Consider the following 12,196-nt stretch of genomic DNA (forward strand, 5'->3'; position numbering starts at 1 on the left):
AAGTACTTAAAACCAAAGATATTTCCAGAGATTTTGTTTTCCTACAAATAAACTTTTGGTAAATTTTTATCAAGTTCAATACTGGAAACAACAATTGGCATCATCTTACAATATAATAACAGACAGTTAAAGATGGAGCAAGTGAATAACCAAGTAGAACAAACTAAAAATATATTATTCCCATATAATCAGAGTCATTATGCATTATAAATTATAGAGATAAAATATATCTTTACAAACCTAGAAGATGTATATAGTTAAATATACTTTATACAGAGCTGTTAACTTCCATGTGAAATTGATGCCTACAGGCCTATTAATATCCTGGGTAAAAGCCCATTTGAAAACATCAAAAAAACTCTTAAATATTCTTTTTCATTCTTTATATAAACACCTGAGCTATAAATTTTATGAGAGTTCCTTCACTAGAAAGAGATTTCTGTAAAGAAAAAACAGAAAGTAAAATCAATCTGTCTGTCTGTCTGTCTGTCTTCATATCCCCAAGGGAGCTTACACAGCACTATTTTATACTTTCCCCACCTGTTTATGTTTCCCACCGGTTCTGGGCACTGGTATGTTTTAAGTAAGTGATACTGTTTGCCCAATAGAAATCTACAGTCAGCAACCGCATTTCTATTTCTGTCTTCCAGAATTGGGCCAGAGAGTTTTGCTTAAGATAAAGGCACCATGATTTGCCTATCTTTTTATATGTATAAGTTTCTCCAAAAGGATATGTAAAAATATTATCTAAAAGTCTGGGGAAGATTAAGGGAAAAAAGAAGAAAAGCTTTCTTTAGAAGGATGCCTAAATCAATTAGAAGAAAGTTAATAACAAGGAATAAAAACTTCTCTTTCAAGCCACTAAAATAACTACCTATGTCTGAAAACAGATATCATTTTTTTAAATAGATATTTTACATACATTCTTCTATGGCTTCTAGCAAGAAAAACTTCACTTACTGACATATTTTCATATGTTTGTAACTTTAAAGGACTGTTATGAATCACATACATTTCTTAGCATTTTAATTTAGATTGGCTTATTCAGTTCTTAAGATTATGATTCCCTAACTGCATATGTAATAGATAGGTTATTATAAACTATGCATTAGGTTACTTCTCCTTATGAACTTTCAAATAATCTATGTATTTATTTATTGTTCTGACTAAAGTCATACCTACCCTACTTCCACCCACATGGTACATGGGCACTACTCTATTTAGTTATTCAAAATATTTAATAATTTAATATACAATAATGTCCATGCTACTTGGTGAAAATACAGCAGTATAAATAATAGACATAACACTTGTCCTAATCAAATTTAAAATATGCAGCACAAAAGAATCTCATACATGTAATTAAAGATAATCATCTATTTATGAAATTAAATACTAGGAAGATAGACATACAACATGCCATGGGGACATGTATAGGAAAGATAACTTATTCTGGGAAATTTCGATAAAGTTTCTCAAAGAAAGTGGCATTTCAGCTGAGAACTGAAATATAATGTTATATAGGGGAATAGAGGAAGAAGTATGTTGAAGCAATAGCATATGGAAAAAAAAAAGTAGAGCACTGGGCCTATCTTAAGAGGTAAGATCATTTTTTTATAATTGGAGTAAAAGAGCTAGAGAGAGACTATGTACTATATGATTCCAACCATATGACATTCTAGAAAAGGCAAAACTATAGAGATGGTTAAAAAAGGTCAGTAGTTGCCAGGGGTTGGGATGAGAGAGAGATGAACAGGTAGACCACAAAGGATTGTCAGGGCAGCGGAACTATTCTGTATAATGCTGTAATGGTAGATACATATCATTATATATTGTTCAAACCCATAGAATGTACAACACCAAAAGGAAACCCTAAGGTAAACTATGGACTTTGTGTGATAATGATGCATTAATGTAGGTTCATCAATTTTAACAAATGTACCACCCTGGTCAGGATGTTGACAATGAGAGAGGCTATGCATGTGTAAGAGGAGGGAGTATATGGGAAATCTCTGTATCTTCCACTTAATTTTGCTGTGAATCTAAAAAGGTTATAAAAAATAGTCTATTTCAAAAAAGTATAGGCCAAGGGGACATAAGAGAGAATTAGTAGTAATATTATAGAGACTTGTAAATTTTAGTAAATATCTTAGACTTTAAGAGAAATAGGAAACCACAATATAATTAGTGTAGTGACATGTATAGACTTCTATTTTACTCTGGGAGCACAGTGGTGAGTAGATTGGAGGTGTTGAGGAAGACAAAATCAAGGAAGATCACTTTTAAGAGACTATAATACAAGACGGAAAGAAATAAAGGCTGAAGACACGGGGACTTAGATTTATAGATTTGTGAGATAATCAGGAAGAAGAATACTCAGAATTAGTGATGGAAAGGGTGAGGCAAGAGGGATCAAGTGTAGTCAAAGATGACAACCAAGGCTTAGGCATTTGCATGAACGTTAACGCCAGGGGCATTTGCCAAGTTAAGGGAACAATGTAAAAGAAGTAAGCTCTGAGGAGAGAAGGGAAGAGCTCATGTGTTCACTTTTTATGTTTCAGCATTAATCATTAGGAATCTGCAAAGAGTGTACTAGCAAATAAAGAACCATAGATAAGATCTGAAATTGAAAATTAAAAGGAAGGACTTCAATAAGAGCTTTGTTCCAGGGGAAGCAGTTCTGTACCAAGTATCTAGATGAACCAATGGGCTCTAATGACCTGATACTGACATTTAATTCCACCAAACACTACATTTCTTATCCTAAGAACATATAGGGATGAACATGCAATTCAATCTTCTGTTTGCTACTATTGAGCTAATTTTGAATTTCATTCACTTCAGTCTTTTAATTTCTATAATAAAATAATTGGAGATGTAATATAAAGCATGGTGACCGTGGTTAATAATAATGCGTTGTATATCTGAAATTTGCTAAGAGAGTAGATCTTAAAATTTATCAGCATAAGAAACAAAATTATAACTGTGTGGTAATGGATGTTAACTAGACTTATTGTGATCATTTGGAAATTTGTATACATAAACAGCGAATCATTATGTTGTACACCTGAAAATAATGTTATTTTCCAATTACATATCAATAAAAAAAGTAATACAGTAAGACTATCACCTCAGTTCCATCTTCCATGCCAAACCATTTGAATCTACTTGCCTGCAGTGTTATTTGGAAAAGGATTCTGAAACCATATTCAGGCACAACAGAAGTCCCTGGATGCTCTCTGGGTACAGGAGGAAAAAGTAGAACATGAGTTTCCTGTTTGCAAACTCAAGACAAGATTTTATGTTTCTGCCTCTATATATTTGATAAATTTAGGAGTCTTTATATAAATTTTTGACAAATTCAAATTCATATAACCAAATAAAGAACTATGTAATGTGTAAGAGTAAGTATTTTCAAATCTTAAGAGCACCAAGGATATCATTATCTGTCACCAAGGTTACAAGAGATTACAAAAATGATTGCTCCTAGCAACAAGACTATCTAAGGAACATCTTCCATTCCAGTGCAATTTTATTTCTCAAAACTCATCATAAGGAAAGATGAAGCAAATTGTCTCATTTGTGAATAATGGAAGAAAGAAAGGTAGTCTTTTCAGCCTGTCCCAGTTGATTTGTTATTATTTATTCATTTTTTAAATATATATCACAACCATCTGTAAAACAACTTACAGTAGAACTGCAGAATTGTTAATTATTGATTAAATGACAGTACCTTCTTAAATTTTTTTTGGAATTAAATGAAACAATGTATAAAATTATCACTTACATAACAGAAATAAGGCTCATTAGAATAGCATTCTAAGAATTAACAGGTCTAAGAATTAACAGATATAATCTGAACATCTGAATCTTAAAGGAAATTGCCGGAGTCTATGCATATATGCTGCTTATGTGACAGATTTTGTTAGAATTGCAATTATTATTATTTTTTTGCTCAACCTACAATGTGAAAAGAGAACTATATACACTATTTCGTGTAATAACATAAGACTTACATCTAATGCAAACTATAAATATACAGAGAAGCTCTGATTTCATTCTCTAGAAAGTAATGAAGTTCCTATCCAGGTTTATGTAGGAAATTTTTGTTGTTGTTTTCTATTTGACTCTTGCCTGTATATTCTCTCTCTCTCTCCCCAGCCTCTCCTTCCTCCTCCTCCTGACTCCCCTCCTCCCTCCTCCCCTCTTCCTCTCCCTCCTCTACCTCCCTCCTCCTCCCCCATCAACTTTCAATACCTCCTTCCTTCTCTTTAGCATCTTATCCCCCTACTATCCCCACCCCCCTTAAAGCTCCTTAGTATCATTTGTGGTTCAGGCAATTCCCATCCCATGCCACTGTGTACTGCGTTATGTTTTTCTAAGTATCAGTTTCTTGATATCTACTTTACACCAATAATCTTTATTTGTCTTCTTATCCCTCAAGTAACTTTTAAAATTTTCACTCTCTAGCATTCTTTACCTCCATCTTTTCTCTTTTTACACAATTTAACCAAACTCTCTCATCTACTGCCTCTATTGCTCAACTACTGGGAACCCTTTTTGGTCCTTGAATATCTTTCACCCAGGTCTCCACCCTGGCTTCAGGCACATTTTCTTTTTCAGCTGATTATTAGGATCTTGGATGCCCAGAGACACAATTAAGTTAAGATGTACAGAAATATCCCAATTCTTTTTTCGCAAGTCCCTTTTCCTTTCACATTCTCAATTTCTGTGCCATAATCCTAAATGTCATCCTTGACTGCTCTAAGTCTCTGTTTGCAGTATATGCAAAGCTGGGTCAAATCTACTTAAAGACCTCTGGAATCTTATTTCACCTGTACTGCCTGTATCCCAGTTCCTACCATTCTCTCCTTTGGCCTGGGTTATTGTCACAGGATTCGAACACATTTTCTTCTTTCTAGTCTAATCTCCAATAATCCATTTGCCATATAACAGCCAGAGTCTTCTTTATACAAAGAAAATCTGTTGAGCCAGTCCTCTCCTTAAAATCCTTATTAAAGTTTAAATTTCTGCTTACATTTTAAATTAATGTCTCCCTAATCATTTTAATCTTTCAGTTTCTAAATCTCTGGCCCATTTTTACCTCTCCAACATCATCTCCTGTCACCTGTACCACCCACGCCCCTTCTGCCTCTCTGTCACATCATACATATATATCGCTTTAAATCTCTGCCCTCATCTCACCACTTTAAAATCTGTAACAATGTACTGAAATATTTGATTCCTCAAGTGACCTACTCTAATCTCTGTACCTTACTCAGGGCTGCTCTCTGTGCTAAGAACGCTCTCTCTCTACTACCCTTCCCTGCTTAGCCAAATCCTTGTTCTCTCTCATTCTGCATATATAACTTTTCTTCTGGAAAACTTTTCCTCAACTGTCCTGCACCCAGTCTGTATTAGGTCCTCTTCATTTTCCATGACTTCCATGTTAACAATCATGGCAGGATTTACAAACTTTGTTATAGCTATATTTTTACTTGTCTTTATCTTCTATTCTCTTAAGAGTTTCTATCAGCACTGCACATTGAATGATTTTAGGATTGTATTTTTAACCATTCAGGTCATCACATATTGTATCTTACTGGATCTATTATATTACTGGATATAAAGCGCTTTTTATATCTTTGTAAATTCAGTTGTTTCAATTTATTTTCCATGTACTATAAGATTGTATTTTTTTATTTTTACTTATTAATATGAATAGGAATGTTATACAAATATATTTCCTATTTGATAGTTAGGAAGATGGTCTTTTATATACCCATAATGCATTTATTAGTTTACATAGTTTAAGATGGATGATTTAATTGTGCTTTAGTAAAAAAAAAAAAATGGTACTCTCTCTTTTAAATCTGACATATATCTATTGAATTTGCAATTCCTGTTAGTAGACATCCAAAAAATTTAATGTCATATATGGATATACTTGCAGTTGTTTTTGAAGTCAATGAGGTTTTGCTGATCTTTTGGTCAAAGATGATTAGCTATTCACTTAACTGGAAGTGATGCAATTAAATTCTTAAAGATAAACTAATTAAAGATACTATATAATAGTGATAAAAAAATATGATTACCAGAACCATGTTCTTGAGAATCTGGACCTAGATTATCAGAACTGATTCTGTTCCTCATCTATACCAACAGTTTTCAAAATGTGGTCTGAAAACCCTTGAGGAATCCTAAAACCTTTTCGATCCTTGACTACTTTTAAATCCTTTGAGCACATGTCTTTTTAAGACACTCTATTACAAAATAGGAAGTATGTGTTAAGAAGTTTCTAATGTACATAAAAGTATGATAAATGCCTCAAGGAAAACCATGTATGTAATAGTTTTACTCATAAGTTGAATGAAAAACTTTTTTCAAAGAACACCATTTTTACTTGAAATAATGACAACCAGGTAAACTACAGTTACTCATTCTTGGCTATCAGGTAGACAAATTCTCAGATTCTTGAAAATGAAATGAACCTGTCTCTTCAAGCAAAACAAGAGAAAAACTAGTTTATGCCAATGATAAAATTTTTGCTTTCTAATAAACATTAGAAATTTTGAAAATTGTTATCTGCCACTATGAACTTAATAGCTTCCTAACACTTTAAGATTTGCTGATAAGGTTGATGGTAATCTTATTAAAATTACTCTATTTTTTAAAGCATAATGAAAGAATCTGACTACCGGAGGACCTGTATAACTCAGTGATCCAATATTTTTCAAATGATGGAAGCATATGCTACAAAACCAGACATGGGTAAAAGAGTCAAAGTTCACTAAAGACATGGATTTTAAAATACAGAGTACAGAATGTCTATTATATGGTTTTACCTTCCACACTGATACTAACCTTTAAGAAACTAAAGGGAACAGGGTGCATCTCATTGAAGCCAGTTATAGATCCTCCAAAAAAACCAAGGAAGGGAAAAGATCCTGAGCTTGAAATGGGAGGACCTCTGCTGTGCAGATGCTCCCAGGGCCTCAGGAGCAGTATTGCACTGTTTCTGTGAATCCCTTAGAAGCTGTCAGGGCAGTGGCGGGGCCGCTTTCTACTGGGGTAGGTGTGTCCTAAAATGGAGGGAGCTGTTTGCTGAGTTTTCCCACAGTCCTCACATATGCACTTGCCAGCTTTGGAAAACGTTGTTTGAACACACAGGACCATGTGCCCTTGGGCGCATCCCTGTTCTTACTTTCAAGTACTATCCTTCACTCTTAATCTAGACGGCAGATAGTAACATTATGTGTGGAGAAAACGGTGGAGAAAAATATCAATAGAAATATATCAGTAGAAGAGGTAGTCCAAAAAGAAACTCACACATAAAGAGTCCTGTCATATATCAAAGATAACACTGGAGTGCTACAACAAAGAGATAAATCAAAATATGGTGCTTGGTCAATTGGATATTCATAAGGGATCTAAAGCAATCCTTGTCCCTACTTCCCACTCTAGCAAAAATGAAGTCTATATGAACTACAGAGCTATATGTGTGAAGGAATAAAAACAAAGTTTTTAAAAATGATTATAGTTTTATAATTTGATCTTGCAAATGTATTATTTTTAAATTTGGATGGAAAATTTCTTTCCAAAAATAAGAAAATCATAAATGTTATATTAAGTTAAAACACATTTTTATCAATATAACATAATAATATGGATTATTTTCACAAACATAATTTGAGTGAAAGGAATCGGATACAAAAGATGCATATTATGTGATTCTATTCATATAATGTTCAATGAAAGGCAAAAGTAATCCATGACTGCCTAGAATTTAAGAGTATGATTATTTTCGGTATGTTTGCCTAGAGGGATGTATTATGGATTTATGGTAATCTTTTGTTTCTTGATCTGATTGCTAGTCACAAAGGCATGCTCAATTTTTGAAAATTAATCAAATATGTATTTATGATTTGCGAATTTTTATTATTAAATATTATATTTCAATAACATTTTAATAACAGTGATATCTTAAAAATGTTCATATATAGGAGAGCACAGGAAACTAATTGAGGGTATATACCATTACATTTAAAATATCTAAATTTAAGTGTATAAATATTTAAAACATAGATGCAAATAAGAAATTACAACATGATTCAGGTTTTCACTTAGACATTCCATGTGTTCTGCTTTGACTATAAAACTTCTGAGAGATTTGGTTTTGACAACAGTGCTTACGTTTTGGGTAATAACAAGAGTTTCCAGCACTTCAATTTTATTTGACACATGCTTAAGGTGTTTTATGAATTTTTCAAGTCTTGATAATGTGTTTATAGTAATTTTTATCCTGCTATTAAAATAGCTTATATCAAATAGCTTTAGAGAATTTTTCATTTTGATCGACTGATGAACAGGTATTATGACAACATTACTGATTAGGATAGGTAGAAATCAAATGCCAGATGCATACAGATAAAATAATTTAAATTTTGTTTTTAATTATCTAATTTGTTTTAATATCACACACTCACAATGAAACATTTAGACACACATATGTGCACACACACATAAAACAATAAAAAGCATAATCATACTTATATGTCACCATAATAAACATTCTATTCTTTTTAAACAAAATATGTACAGAACTGAACAAATCAGATTATTCATTCTATAGAAAGAAGTCACAAAAGTGAAAAAAAAAAAAAATTCTTCTTGGAGCTTTGGTTCCAAGTCCCCAAATGAACTCTGGTGAACTTTCTTGAATTACGTCTCAGGCTCCAGCTGTTTGACGCTGTTAAACTGAACAACCAGTTTATACCTCAATGCTAATCCAGATCTGACCTTTCTTTCAAACCATGCCATCTCAGGACTGGGAAGAACAACAAACTAAAGAAGGGAAACAGAGGTAGGGACATTTGCCATAGTGCCTGTGGGCCTGTCCCACACTTCAAACTCTAGAAGGAGATACCACAAAAACAGATAAGAAATAAAAATGTACAAGTTGTGACTTTAACCTTTAACCTATTTGAAAGCTTTAAGCCAGAAGACCTTCTTTCTTATTTACATTTACAGAATTTGATAAAGTTTGGCATTTCTCCACTCAGAGCATTGAATAAAAAGTAAGAGAGGCTTTGGTATTCTAATTTCACAAATATCTCATTATCATTTTCAATTATTTTAAAACTACTGGTGGTGGTGATGGTGGGGGAGGAGGGTATATTGTTTTATAAAATTATTATATAAATAAAAAATTTGATACAGTAACATTAATATAAATTATAAAATCACTTATGATAAATGTGTTAAATATGCATTAAGTAGAATACATACTTATATAAATGTTCGCCTATCAAATGTTAATTACAAATATACCACATGAATATTAATCAATGTTATTAAATACTAATAAGTTACAAAAGATAAATTTAATTTAAGACATTTACTATATACCCTGTAAAACATAAGATACTCAGAAATAATTCCAGGAATAAAGATCTAAAGGATATATATTTAATGACATTGATAAATATTCCAATGTACTGTATACTTTAAACTAATAATAAAATGCTTTAAAAAAAGATCTAAAGGGGAAAATTTATTTCCTGCCCCCAAATACCTATCTTGCATGAAGATAAAACTTTTTTTTTTTTTTAGGCGAGGCAAACCTTGGTTGACCTCACACAGATTGCAAGGACCTTGTCAGCTTACAATCTCTTATTTTTATTTATTTTTATTTTTATTTTTTACACCTACAAGAGCACCTGGTCTTCCTAGGTAGACTCCCATCCAAGTACTAACCAGGCCCGACCCTGCTTAGCTTCCGAGATCAGATAGGATCGGGCTTGTTCAGGGTAGGATGGCTGTAGACAAGATAAAACTTTTGTATGGAGTAAAACTACCAAGCAAATAATTGCTTTTATCAAATTGTATTGTCTATTTTTATATCTTCCCAGGACAGGGTAAAAAAATTAAGAAAATAGTAAAATTTTAAAGTGCTTTTAACTCTGACAAATCTAGGTGGGCCTCTTTTGGGACACTTAAGAAAAGAGAATTATACCAAGAGAAACTACTCAGCCTTTGAGGAGTAGAGCATGCAGCCAGCAAAGGAAAAGGGAGTTGAAAGAAAAGGAGGATGAATCGCCATAGAGATTCTTTGTAAACATGTGCTCTAAAATTTAGTTATTTTTATTTATTCAGTGCCTCCTTGTTGCTACATAGTCTATCCTTAGAAGCCAAATTGAACATCTAGAAGATGTTTGGTAATATTTCCCTTTATGAAATAAAGCAACCTGAATTTAATAAATTTCTCCCTTCTGAAAAAAAAGGAAAATATTTTGATGGTTAATATTCTCAAGTCAGTCCTACTGCAGTCTGAATACACCTGTCTCGGTGTCACATTAGCCAATGAAACATGTAACATTTACAAAGTTCCTGTGAAAAATATGTCTAAAGTTTCCCTAGTATTTGTGAGAGATATTACTTTCATAAAAGTATGTAGAGGTCCCAGAACATTGAAAGTGACCTAAAAAAACATATCTACTTTTAAATAAGTAGAAATAAATTAAACTACATTAAAAGAAGTTTATAAAGGGTCAAAGTAGAAAGAATGATTAAACAAGATTAAAAACATTTACAAACACTAATATATCATTTTAAGTCATAACTATTAAAATATTTTTGTAGGTGTGAAATAAAAGAATGAGAAAAATAAATCTGTATAAATAGTAAAAATAAAATCATTTTAATTATAAGTTGAAATACCTAATTTTTAGGAATACTGGAGACTATTAAGAAAATATTAACCATTAAAATTTATAAGAATATTTATTTGTGTGTATATCTATATAGACATATATATCTATATATAGAGAGAGACATGTATACTCACACATATATATACAGAATTCTTCCAAGTAAAGATATACACTATCATTTCTGCTTTTTTCTATTCATTAGAAGCAATTTATTAAGGCCAGCCCGCACTCAAGGGAAGTAAATTACATTTCTACATTTTTAAAAGAGAAATATTAAAGAATGTGTGGATGTATTTGTAAATCGCACAGAGGAAGAGAGGAAGGGGGGGGAGGATAAGAGAGAGGGAGGACGGAAGATGGGAAGCTCCAGCACCAGTGACAATGTGGGTAAATATATAATACCAATTTCAATGTGAAAAACTGAAATATTTTCGGAAATAGGATAAAACTCAGTGAGAATTGACATTAATTTTTATAACTCCATTTCATTATTTAAAGCACCAATGTGTAAGAGATATATGTGTGTGTGTAAGATAGTATACATACATACATAAACACACACACACACACACACTCCCTCTTACATACAACATTTTTATGCAGGGAAGATACTGATAACAACGATAATTCAGCTATTGTATGATTGTAAGATAAAAAGAAATGAAGTTAGTTTTGATGATCTTATGTTAGTTAGAATAATCAGGGAAGTCCTCTCTGATATTTAAGCAGAGACCTAAATGAAATGACAGATTAACCATGCGAATATCTATACAATGATTGCTCAAGCTCAGTGAAGAGCAAGTCCAAATACCTAAAGTTTAGAATATGTTTGGCATGTTCAAAAAAGCCTAGGTAGTGAGGCAGAACTAGAACAGAGGAAAAGACAGTGCACATGGTATCAAATGAAATCTAAGGAGTGATGGTAGGTGGATGTGCGGGGCAGAGCAGGGAGTAAAATGCCATGTAGAGGTGAGTTCTGAATGAGAAAAGGCAAATGAGATTTCTGGCAAAATGGGAAAGTCCTTAAGAATTTGCAGCACAAATATGATGATGTAACCTGATTAATATTTTCAAAGGATCAGTCAGGCTGTTGTTGTATATAGATTTTAGGAAACTAAGAGAAAAACAGGGAAAACAGTTGGGATGCTATTGGCATATTTCACGTGAAAAATGGTGTGTCTTTGACTAGGAGGCGGTAAAAAGTGGTTGTATTTTAGATAGGGTTCTAAGAGCAGAATTTGTCAATAAATTGTTGTAGGATGTAAAAGTAGAAATCCATGGATGACTTGAGAGATTTTGGCCTGACAACTCAGAAAATAGAGTTGTCATTTACTGAACTGAGAAAGAAAAGGAAAAATTTAAGAGAAAATCAAAATTTCTATTTTGGACATATAAGTATGACACATCTGTTAAATACAAAATTTTAGATATTAGCGGACTACTTAAATATACTGGTTTGTCGTTTAGAGGTGAGTTTCAGCCTG

General features: G+C 32.5%; 1 pseudogene; it reads right to left on the reverse strand.

Moving 5' to 3' along the window:
- Positions 1-9,707: 9,707 nt before the first annotated feature.
- On the reverse strand, positions 9,708-9,826 carry LOC120591316 (uncharacterized; annotated as a pseudogene).
- Between the last annotated feature and the right edge of the window lie 2,370 nt (positions 9,827-12,196).

Source organism: Pteropus medius, unplaced genomic scaffold (genome assembly GCF_902729225.1).
Source record: "Pteropus medius unplaced genomic scaffold, Ma_sr-lr_union100, whole genome shotgun sequence".
In the NCBI taxonomy this organism is placed as follows: Eukaryota; Metazoa; Chordata; class Mammalia; order Chiroptera; family Pteropodidae; genus Pteropus; species Pteropus medius.